This window comes from Apium graveolens, chromosome 10 (genome assembly GCF_009905375.1).
Source record: "Apium graveolens cultivar Ventura chromosome 10, ASM990537v1, whole genome shotgun sequence".
NCBI lineage: Eukaryota > Viridiplantae > Streptophyta > Magnoliopsida > Apiales > Apiaceae > Apium > Apium graveolens.
In genome coordinates this window covers 77,686,096-77,699,408 of record NC_133656.1, presented here as the reverse complement: position 1 = coordinate 77,699,408, position 13,313 = coordinate 77,686,096, and positions in this window count along the sequence as shown.

Genomic DNA, 13,313 nt, shown 5'->3' with positions numbered 1-13,313 from the left:
TGGCCCTTTGGGCTACTGCGGGTCCGAGCACGCTCTACAACTTCATCCTAACATAAGGGAGATCGACATTGTCTTCCCTCAAGGATCTCCTAAGGCGATATCTCAATACTGACATATGATCTATTGTCGTAAGATAACTCAATCCGTATTAAGTGATCATTCCAAATTCTTTCAAGTCTATTGCACAGACTCTCATTATAGCTTTTAGCATTAGAGCTTTTGCTTCTTAATACCTATTCTTTTCCAGCTCGTAATCGCTACTACCTTCCGTTCCTAATATTATACTGGTTATACTTTTGCTTGTTAGCGTTCTATAACCTTTTAATAACCACGTCAACCTTAGTATCACGAATGTGCTTCCATTCTGAATACCACCATAACTTTACTACTCCTTTTTCAGATGTTTCTATTTCCCAAAGTTTGATCAATCATATAGAAGTAAAGAATTTGTTGAGAGATCCTATGATCATGAACACTTGTTCTATTGCATAGTTAGTACAGAAGGTGGCCAGCCTTTAGTACTTGACAAGCAATTAAACAACATGTGGTATCCTACTAGGCTTCTATCACAAAGATAGATAGTCATTCGGCAATACCTCCCCTTCTGGAAGGGTTGTTCTTCTCAGCTTACATGAAATGAAAAGAAGAGAAAAGAACGAACTGAAGAGAATTGTATATATGAAAAAAAGTATTGCCATAAAATATCTGGCTTGGAATCTACCTCTGAACTATAGAGGTTTGTCATAGGAGAACAAAACATATATGTATTTATATCAACATCAAGTATTATAGCATCGTATATCACATGCCTAATTATTTTTGCTATTCCGTCCATCATTCTATGGACCCAGGCTCTTCCTTGAGCTTATACACAATCACCTTTGAAACTCCCTCGATATCGAAAATCGAACCTGGGATCTCATTCTAGACATCATCGTTACTAGAATTCTATGCTTGCACCGCAACCTTCCTCGTATAATAATACGACTCTCTATCGATAAGAAAGAATAAATATTCAATAGGTAGATACTCTACTTAATTAGTCTATCAATGATAACTTATACACTACCACGACCCGATTAGTGGTACTCAATCTCAACATCCATTCCAATACAACTCTCACGGTTGTAAACAGCTCACTACTCGCAGAATCATTGCTGCATTACTATGGTCCACCACTGACCTACTGTAGTCATTCATTTTCCATGAAGTCTTAATAGCTAACCATACGGAGTCCATACATCTCGTATCTAATTCTTCTAAGGAGGTAACATGATCACCGTTCATGATTCATGAAGAACACTCCTGAACTTGACGTACTTTCATGACATGAAGTAGATAAAATTACAGAAGAGTTTCAATCAAGGCAACGATAGCAGGTTAATACCATTCTTAATCATATGCCTTCAATAGAAGACTTAACTCAAAGGTTCGCTTAGTCCTTTTTGAAATATGGTCCTGGATTATTCTCAAGATAGTACCTTCTAAGATAGATAGCCCGCTCATGGCGATTACATGAATTAAACCTTTACCAACTACTATTACGGTTGGGTATTGCACAGTCATCAGAAGGAATGTCAATCTTCCAAACCATAATACAACCTTCATAGCTTTAACCATCATCACTGTATTCCTTTGGCACAAGCGCCTATAATTATCCTCTTACCTTTAAAGTGTCGGCCACCTCTTTGGCCTTTCCTGATAGTAAAATTTCCTTACAGTCAATGTCATTTTAACCACCTCCATATAAATTTTCTACCTCATTTCAATCACAGCTTATGTGAAGATGTTTTCCTTAAAATCTGATGAGTAAGAAAAAAATTACCATTTTTCCATAAGTTATTGCGTCAGTCTTTAGAGGTTAATCACTGTCATGACTGACTCTCAATCATCATTAGAACATCTTTTATCTTAAGTACTAATTGCCCTGAACAATTTTGACCATTACTGGTTCGATCCATACCTTCTCGTGGTTTAACACGTGCCCCACTTGGCATCATTATAATTACGTCATATTTCCTTTATCCACATTTCTATTCTTGAGAATTTTGAATATTACCTTTTTCCTTATAAAACCTCTAAGGTTATCCTTCAATCGTTCCTCCTGTATTCCCTAGATACAGGGCATATCACAATACCATTTACTAATAGTAGAACCATTGTCTATATACTTCTGAAAAATTTCTCCACTGATTCTTAAAGGTTGTTGTTACCTTAACCCTTTCCCAATCATACTGTCAAAACTCATACTGTCCCTATTAAGGGTGACATGCCAACATTTATGCAGTCCCCTAGGATTCATTTTAAGTTACCAATGTTCTATCCTTAATTCCACCTTTAAAAGGTACCTGCATCCTTCCATGGATAAATCAAGTCATATATCCTTGATAGATTATCTTATTCATCATTCCCACCTTGATAGTCTATACCTAACTTTATAATAGCATCCTTATTCAAATTGAGGTCAATCCATATGGCCTCCAAAAGATAACAATGGTCATCCGCTTTTCTTTCCTGATTTGGTAATGATAACATGGATGTTCTGGAAGATATTGGTCATGTTCAACGTGAACTTCTTCTTAATAATTCCTTATTTACTTTTGTTGTTTATCTCAACAGTCACCTCAATGTTGGGATATCTTTCATACCCGGCGTCTCCCTTTCTGGGTATTAAGCCACCGGTCTTACACTTCACATTCTTGAAGGTCACTTCCTTCATCCAATTTTTCCTAATTTCTTACTTCCTTGTCTCCTCAGTCTATCCGCGTCTCATTATTTATCCTTCGAACTATTTCAAGGTTTCCTCGAATCTCCCAACTTAAAGGGGGTACAATATATGTATCTCTTATGCCTTCAACCATCAATTTTAACTCATGGTGGATCATCATCATCCTGACGATTGCATACTTTTCTATTTCTATTGCTATGAGTCTTTAGGGTTTCCTCATACCCGACTCCCTTATCATACCTCAAACTCTATTGCCTTTATATCCCTTTCCACTTCAGTTCCTTTTTATTTCCCTTTCTCTTATCATTATTTCATGAACCAACACAACATAAGCATTGATTTCAAACATCCCGTCATTCTGGATTCGTGTCCTCAGAACGAATCTTGACAACTTTTACAACTTAGATTCATAATTCATCATACTCGTCTGCCTTTGTTCTGGCTCTAAAGCTTTTACACTATCTCCTTATCTTTGGGAATTACTTTCCCGAAAACAATTGACTGAACTTAAATCAGTTTATTCTAACCTCTGGCTCCGTGCCTTCCTTGGCCTTTCACCAGTGGGTGGTCTCTCTCTTAGGAGGGTTAGTGACAGAAACAGTCTTTTATGATTCGTCAATCATTTAGAATCTCAATTGATTCCTCTATTTCCTTTAGCCAGGCTTTTGCCTCGACTGGGTCAGCTTGTTCCTTGGAACTCTGAGAGCTTAGCGACTTAAAGGTCCTGAAAGAATTTCTCACCGCATTGTTTCCTCGGGGTGGTGGTTGGGGATAATAGTCTAAGTCCTTTTTAGACAGGTCCATGAATTGCCGTATAGGAGTACCGTCTCGGGTCTCCTTTCCTTACTCGACTTTCTGTTTCCTTAGTATGAAATGTTTCAACCTTCTCCCATAATCGGGGTTATCTTATACATTAAAAACCTTGTTTTCCACTCTATTATGTTATGGGTTCTTTCTTTCTTGATGGCGACCTCCCTGACTATCAGGTTCAGGGTTTGCTCTAAATCTTATTCCTCAAACTAGCTTTCATCTAAGATCTCATCTTTAAGCTCTTGAACATTTGGAACCCAAATTCTGTAGGAATACCTTATTATTCCCTTCTCATCTTTCTCGGTATTAATCTTTGATCTAATTGTTGGCTCTTTGCCTTTCTTCATCACTTTTTCTGGCACAATATCTTCTGTTCCAATAATTCGGTCTGTATGCAATCTCAAACAGCTTTTCGGTACCGGCTCCGGTTACCTTCACTTCTATTTCCATTTTCTCAAAATCTCTTATAAACTCTCCCAAAGACATTATTATCTTGAGTCTCTCCTTTTTGCTAAGGACATCAGCCACCACATTGGCTATCCCCGAATGATAAAGAATCTCCCAATCATAATTCTTAATTAGCTCTAACCGTCTCCTCTGACGTATGTTGAGCTCTTTCTGCGTGAAAATGCACTAGAGCACTTATGGATTGTGTAAATCTCGCACTTCTCTCCATACAAGTAGTGCCTCCAATCTTTAGGGCAAAACTATTGCCATGAGCCCAAGCTCATGGGTGGGGATATCGAATTTTATATTCCCTTAATTGTCTTGACGCGGACGCGATTATCTTGCTGTGCTGTATAAGAAGCACCCTAATTCCTTATGCGAAGCGTCAATACAAATCACAAAATCTCCTTTTCCATCCGGCAACGCCAACATAGGGGCCGCCACCAACCTTTGCTTTAGTTGTTAAAATCTTTTCACGCATTTCTCTGTCTATTCGAACTTCTCAGTCTTATGAGTAAGCCGCATTAAAGGGGCTACTATCTTTACAACTTGAATGAACTTCCGGTAGTGACCGACCAATCCTACCTCTGGTAGTCGACCTAACCATGGTCATCAATTCATCAGTGGTCCTTTATTCATTCTTGTCAGGATCCTCCATGGGATCCTCCTCAGCAACTATCCCTTCTAGGACAACATCCTCAACCGCTACATCCTCAATATCAACATCATCCGGTCCTGCATTAGGACACTCTATCGGATCCACACTCCGATCTCCAATTAGTAATAAAACATCATCGCGCTGTTGCTCCTCAACCTTAGGGTTCGGAGTCCTGCTACCATATACGATACCGAACTACGCTCCTATCACGATATTTATAAGGGTTCCCATAAGGGTTTTAACTGTCAGTACTACGTTAGGTAGCCCGACTATGAACTTGGCAAGAGTTCTTATTATCTTAGTGAACTTATTATCTTAACGTCACATCATCTTTGAGGTTTATAATGCTTAGCTTTGATACCACTTCTGTAACACCCCCAAATCCGGGGTCGGGGATCTGGGTTGTCACGAGATCCATTTCCCTTAATAACACCCAATCTTAATACACAATCAACTACTCTGAACTGTGACCCCACAATAAACACACACACCACAAGTTATAGTCTCAGAGATGAATATCCACAAATAATCACAAGTCGTTTTATTCCACAATTATATGTCAATACACCTTAAAAGGTTTTCTGGATAAATTTACATTTCTTTGCCATTATTATAATTCATAATATACATAAGTCTGGTACATTATTAGTTGAAAACTTAGCCTATTGGTAATTTCTACCTCAGCTACAGCTGCCTCAACGCTTCCAGAAAGCTGCGGAACGTTTCCTATCCGCTTGTGAATTGGGAGCTTGGTCCTGTTCATCTTATCTATCTGATGTTGTGTGATGAAAGAAGAAAGCAAGGGTGAGCAGCAAGCCCACCAAAATAATATGTATAATGATTAACAATATATGAGCCTACTCATAATACTCATGAAAGTCTTGGTCAAAAGAAATGAACCAAGTTGATAACTTAATGCGATGAAGTCGCAAAATATTCAGTATATATACATATATACTTTTCAAAATATTGGAAGTCCCGTTCCATGCATAATATACACAAAGTCCCAGTGTATAACTGTATAAAAAAAATATCGTTGCAAGGTGATCTCATATATCTAACCTTGTCTCAACGTTTTTCTGAAAATCTTTGTCATTCATAAGACAATTATTAATTAGATATAAGTTTAAAAGATGAAGTTACCAAATACCCCAATATACTTATATCTTTCCCAATACTACTTGAACTACCACCGTTCAAGTTATAATCTGTTTCAAAAGTTCATCACATATATGAGGCTACAAGACAAGATTTGAATAGATTAAATCTTTGAAATATTATTAAAGGAAATGAAGTTATGATATACTTCATTAAGTTCTGATATATATATATATATATATCCACATATACATCTTCTTTATACAATTTCCTGAAAACCTCTGTCATGTAAAGTATGAACAGAATTTCAATATCCATATATTTGGAAAGGAAAAGAATTTGGCATAAACCAGATATCTTGCTGATCAGGCAAAGATACCCATAAGTAACCTTTTCTACTAGTAGATGGACGAATTCCCCACTGGTCATCACCCTGGTCGTAATAGGACCTTATGCTGGACTGCCACTAAGCCACTTATGCATTTGATGGACTCCCACTGAGCCACTTACACTATCATGGACGCCCACTGAGCCCATGTTGCTTATGCCGACTCAATAGATGGACTTACTTCCCGAACGTTGGGTAAGTAATCAATTCATTTACCAAAACTGCAACCGTGTTGCGAATATAAAATACACCACAGAGCCGGATCCCTCAGGTTTTGAGCGAGTATTTAAATCCCCTTAAAAAGGAAGATCTTAAATATAAAAATGAGTTTTGGGATCCGCTCTAACTTTTAAAAATCATTTTGAAGACTCGAAAACACTTTATAGAGTGTTTGGAGTAAAGCTGATTTAATGGAGTAAATCAGTCCCCAGAATATTTAGAAAATGACTGAATATTATTATTTAAATAATATTCCCATAAAGAATAATCTTTATAAAAATAATTGAAGTAGAAGTATTAAAACTTATACTTGAAACGAGTATTAAATAACCAAAGATATACTTATATGAAAGTACTATCTTTATTTGAATAATCGAAAATAAGTTTGATTATTGACACCTTATTCTTTAATAAAATAAAGAATATATCTCAGCAAATAATCGGAGTCATAGATACTCAAATGAATATTCAAATAATATTCATTAAATAATATAAACTGAGTCATAAGCCCTCGAATGAATATTCAATAAATAATATGAAAGAGTCATAAGCCCTCGAATGAATATTCAAATAATATTCAGATAATAAAATAAAAGGAGTCATAAGTCCTCGAATGAATATTCAAAATAATATTCATTTAATATAAAGGAGTCATACGCCTTCGAATAATATTCGAAATAATATTCAATAATAAAATAAAGTTGAAGTTATCGAATAAACCTTATTCAATTAATAGTTTTGAAAACTATGACCATATATATATATAAGTATATATATATATATATATTTATATCCATATATACAAAATCTACTCGGGATCCTCGACTCCCGGTTTTTGAAAGTATTTTCACCTTTGGGTCCCTATACTAAGGGTATATGCAAATTACCGCTATCCTCTAGCATAAGTATTATCAACTGAATCAACAGATATATATGGAAAGAATGCGAAACAGGCATGCATATATATATATATATACCATAGCAGCATGCTTCAATATATTGCAACATTTGCTAATTAACCAACATGCATCTATCGCAAGATAATGCAAATACATATATTCATCACAACAACAGTTATAACGGGTAGAAAACTTGCCTGAGCGACTTGGGGTGATAAAAGGCTCGGGACGAGTCTGGTAACCTATAAACAACAAGTAAGTTGGAATTAAACCAAAGTCACTTGTAAATCTATACTTTAACTAACTTAGACTCTAACGCTTATTTTGCGCTTGCTGGTTCTCTTAAGTCACTCGAGTACCCTCGGCTCCACCATTTTTAATAATTTAACCTTTACGAGTTTTAAGGCGATTCCTTCGCGAGTGTCTTACCAACTGCCTAACACACTTACCATAAATGTTTCATACATTAATTAACCCTTTTTGGTCTTTAACCTATGTTTCAAAGTAAGGCGAGGGGAAAAGTTTCGTTCGCGAAACGCCGTTACATGAAACGGTCGTTTCTCCTAAACCGTGCATCGAAATCGAACGAACTACATATCAAAACGAAGCTCGTAACATGAGCTATCTAGACCTGGCAATGGTCATAATATAGCAGGGGGTTCTCGGGTCCTAATGTTATGCACAAAAACAGTCTAAAGAAAATCGGACGTTACGACGGCTATGTTTACGCGATTTCCCAATTTAAAACCATTCAAAACCAACCCAATTCAACCTCAAATCCAACATACAACCAACATCCATCCTTATCACATCATAATAACCCCAACCAATTCAATTTTAACATTCATACTTATGCCTAAGCTTAACTTTAACCATACTTAAGTTCTTTTAATCAAAACAACAACATTTACCATTCCATTTCACTACCATTTCAAATCCCAAACTCTAAATCACAACATCAAGCTACAATATCACCCTAATAATCAAAATCATCTTATAATACATAGGAATCTAGGGTTTGGAGATGATATACCTTCCTTGAAGAGTGGAGAATCAAGAGAATGGCTTGGAATCACCCTTAAAGTCCTTATCCAAGCTTAATCTAAACAAAACTTCAAGAACACAAATTTTATTTCTTGAAAAACACTATTCACCATCTTCTTCCATGATTTATAGAAAAAGATTGGCTTGGAATTAGAAGCTTAAACTTATAGGAAGTATGTAACTATCCATGGGGAAGCTTAGATAATTACCTTGCTAAATAGTAAGTGGTGGAGCTTGGATCTTCAATTTCTAAGAAAAGAAGCCGAGAGCATGAAGAAGAAGAAGAGAGATTTTTGTGTTTTGCCTTGTTTTGCTTTTGGTTGGTTGATTTTTGTTGTTTGTTTTAGTAGATTACCTAGTTGCCCTTGATTTTGTGTGGTTAAAAAGTCACCACATCTCCTTCCTTCCCATGTCATGCTTGTGTCATCCTCATGATGTCATCCTCCCCTCCCTGTCCTCTTCTCATTGGTTGGGTGACATCACTCTCTCTAATCCCTTTGATTAACTTCCTAATTGTTTGCCTAATGACCGCTGATCTGTTATACGGTTCGCTTAACTTTCGTTCTCGTTTATCGTTTGAAGGATCATACCCGGGATCTTATTACTTAGGTTCCTTAACCTTTCTCAATACATTATATTCCTCTTTATGATCCTCTAATATAATACTTTAATTTAAATCCTTTTTATCCTGTTACCTTATACTCAATTCTCTCCGTATCTAGTGTATTTTCGGGAAAAATCAAAGTGTTCGGATTTGGATTCTGACGATCTTTACATACACTTATATCCCATATAAAGTACTAATAAAATCTCAGAATATCCATATCAGAACCCCTACATAGTGTGGCATGAAAAGTTTTCTCATTCAGCAAAAACACTATTCATAAGGGTTTCAAAAATTTCCCAAAAATTGGGATTATTACACTTATCATCCAAATAACCGCAATCATCCTAACTTTAGCTGGAGTAATAACCAGAATGCAGAGCAACAATCTTATCAGCCATTCACGACAAAGTAGTATAACCCTCCTAGTTTTCAACAACCACAATATGCCCATAGGCAACAACTTCAACTTCAGCAGCTATCGCAAGCTAATGAAAAATCTGAATTAGAGGAGTTGAGGCTCATATGCAAGAGCCAAGCTGTATCGATCAAGACCTTGGAGAATCAGATTGGGCAAATTGCTAATGCATTACTGAATCATCAACCTGGCACGCTCCCAAGCGATACTAAAGTGCCATGAAAGAAGGAAGCTAAGGAGCATGCTAAGGCAATTACATTGAGGTCTGGTAAGGTTGCGAATCCTGAAAAACAAAGACTCCAGAATTTGAAGTTGAGGCTGAAGAAGAAGTGCAGAAGGAAGCAGAAGTGGAACCAAGGAAGAATACTGTTGAGCACACTCCTCCTGAGGGTAATACAGGGGAGAAAAATATCTATACTCCACCTCCTTTTCCTAAGAGACTGCAGAAGAAAAAGCTGGATAAGCAGTTTGAGAAGTTTCTGGAGGTGTTCAAGAAACTTCACATCAACATACCTTTCGCTGAAGCTCTTGAACAAATGCCTAGTTACGCGAAGTTTATAAAAGGTATTCTCTCTAGGTAGGTGAAGCTTGATGACTTAGAGACCGTTGCTCTCACGGAGGAATGCAGTGCTGTGCTGTAACAGAAGTTGCCTCAGAAGCTTAAAGATCCTGGAAGCTTCACTATTCCATGCACCATTGGAAAGGTGTTATTTGACAAGTGTCTATGTGACTCGGGAGCTAGCATCAATCTGATACCCTTGTCAATCTTCAAGAAGTTGGACTTGCCTGATCTAAAGCCTACTTATATGACTTGCCTGATCTAAAGCCTACCGTTCTATTACATATCCGCGAGGTATTATGGAGGATGTCTTGGTCAAGGTGGATAAACTCATCTTCCCTGCTGATTTTATAATTCTTGATTTCAAGGAGGATAAGAAGATTTCCATAATCTTGGGAAGACCTTTCATGGCTACTGGCCGAACCTTGATAAATGTGCAGAAGGGTGAGCTCACCATGTGAGTGATAGATCATGATGCAACTTTTAATGTGTTCAATACCATGAAGTTCCCTACGAAAAATGAGGAGTGCTTAAAAGTGGAGTTGGTTGATTCTGTGGTTACTTCAGCACTTGATCAATTGCTAAGGTTTGATGCCTTAGAGAAGGCCTTGTTGGGGAATTAAGATAGTGAAGATGATGAAGGGGATGAACAGTTGCGATTTCTGAATGCTTCTTCTTGGAAGAGGAAGATTGATATGCCTTTTGAATCTCTGGGAATGGAGGAGTTGAACAAAGATCCTAAGCGCCTCAAGCCATCTATTGAGAAAGCTGTTAGGAAATGAATAACACACAGAGGGGGGGGTGAATGTGTTTTACTGTTTTTGAGTTTTTCTTGAGTGTTTATGGTTAAACAAAGTAAATTAATTCTTGTAGTGAGATGTGTTCATGCAGAGATTAAACTTGAGAATAAAGAACACAGATCTTCAAAACTCACTTAATTTTATATTAAAATTAAGACTATTTTCTACAAAATTTCTAGGCTCTTTGTTGATAAAAAGCTTACCTTCTTCTTGAGAAAGTTACAAGAAATTTGATCTAAATTTTTACACCTGACTAAACGACCAGTGTTAACTTTATAACTTAGTTAACTGCTGGTTTACACAGTGGATAATAAAACATGCTATTAGCTATTCTAAACTGTCACTTGTCATTTCTATTTATAGAAAAATAGATCTTCCATTTCTGGCTAAGCATATCTTTAGCATCCCGTGTTTACTTTAATCTTCCTCTGTCAGTTAATCTTTGCCATTGATCTTGCACATTCTTCAAGCTGCTTTTTGTAGACTTGTCAATCCAGCTGTTGGATTGTTTGTTGATTGTTTATCTTGGATATTCAACTGATCTGCAATTTTGTACTTTGAGATTGTACCACGAGATCTCCAGTTTAGGTTTATAAAACACTTGACATCTCGATAAGTATATTGACTTATCAAGCTCTCCAGTATTCTATGTTTAGTTTGGCTTGTAGAGATCTTCAGTTCTCTATAAGAGATTTTAGGCTTGTCGAGATCTCTAGTTTTCACATCTTCACTTTGACTTATCAATAACTCTTAGTTCTCTAGTGGCTTCTTGACTTGTCGATATCTCAGAGTTCTTTAGTCAAATTCACCTTTTCGATATCTCAGAATTCTCTAGTGAATTTTGACTTATCGATATCTCTGAGTTCTCTAGTGGAACTTGACTTATCGATAACTCAGAGTTCTCTACTGAATGTAGACTTGTCGATAACTCTGAGTTCTTTAGTGAAGGAATGACTTGTCGATATCTTCAATCTTCAGTTCTTCAATTTGGCTTGTCGATATCTTCCCGAGTTCTCTGCTAGCTATCCTGACTTCTCGATAAGCCATTATGGAGTTCTCGAATGACTTCTCTATAACATTAAATCTGTGACTTGTATAGATCTTTATTTAAAGTATTTTTCTCCAAATAGATTTATTCAACTTCAAGCTTCTTCAAAATTCTTCTGAGGCATGATCTTCTTCCAGATAGAATCCTTAGGCTTGATACTGTTTCAGGAAAAAGACTCCAGTCTGCTCCTTTGAATTTTTACAGACTTTAAGTGTTACAAGTACAAAATACAAATTAAGATAACAATACAACTTACTTAGGGTTGACAAGATGTCTTAGTCTTGTTGAAGTACAGGCATGTCTTTTACAACAAAAGCTCCTACTCTTGAGCTTAAGCCTTTACCTGAATATTTGAGGTATGCATTTTTAGGTGATGCATCTACTTTGACTGTTATTATTGCATCTGACCTTTCAGGTAGCGACACGGAGAAGCTTTTGAGAATTCTTAGAGAATTCAAATCGGCAATTGGCTGGACTATAGCAGATATCAAGGGAATCAGCCCTTAGTATTGCATGCACGAAATTCTGTTAGAGGAAGGAAGCAAGCCTAATGTTGAGCAACATAAAAGGCTAAATCCGATCATGAAAGAGGTGGTGAAGAAGGAAATTCTTAAGTGGCTGGATGCAGGGATCATCTATCCTATTTATGACAGTTCATGGGTGAGCCCAGTTCAGTGTGTGTCTAAGAAATGAGGTATAACTGTGGTTGTTAATGAGAAGAATGAGCTCATTCCTACTCAAACAGTCACGGGGTGGAGAGTTTGCATGGATTACAGGAAGCTGAACAAGGCCACAAGAAAAGATCACTTCCCTCTGCCGTTTATTGATCAGATGCTTGACATACTGGATGGGCATGAGTACTATTGTCTTCTGGATGGTTATTCTGGTTATAATCAAATCTGCATTGCTCTAGAAGATCAGGAGAAGACTACTTTTACTTGTCTATTTGGTACTTTCGCCTTTCGGAGAGTTTCTTTTGGACTATGTGGAGCACCGACCACATTTCAGAGATGCATGATGGCTATTTTTTCTGACATGATTGGTCAGAATGTGGAGGTGTTCATGGACGATTTCTCTGTGTTTGGTCATTCATTTGATGAGTGCTTGCAGAATCTAGGCGACGTTCTCAAGAGGTGTGTTGTGACCAATTTGGTTCTCAATTAGGAGAAATGTCACTTTATGGTGCGACAGGGCATTATTATTGGGCACAAGGTCTCTAGTAAGGGTCTTGAGGTGGATAAAGCCAAAGTGGGGGTCATCAATTTCTGTTAAGGGGGTTCGCAGTTTTCTTGGTCATGCGGGCTTCTACAGGCGATTCATCAAGGACTTCTCAAAAATTTCTAAACCTTTGTACAATCTTATGGAGAAGGATGTCCCATTTAAGTTTGATGACGAGTGCGTGGATGCTTTTGAGTTCTTAAAAAAGAGTTTAATCACGACACCTGTCATAACTGCACCTGATTGGAGTGAACCTTTTGAGATGATGTGCGATGTAAGTGACTATGCAGTTGGAGCAGTTCTTGGGCAGAGAAAGAACAACATATTTCATGTGGTCTACTATGCTAGTAAGACCCTAAATGGTGCTCAACTGAA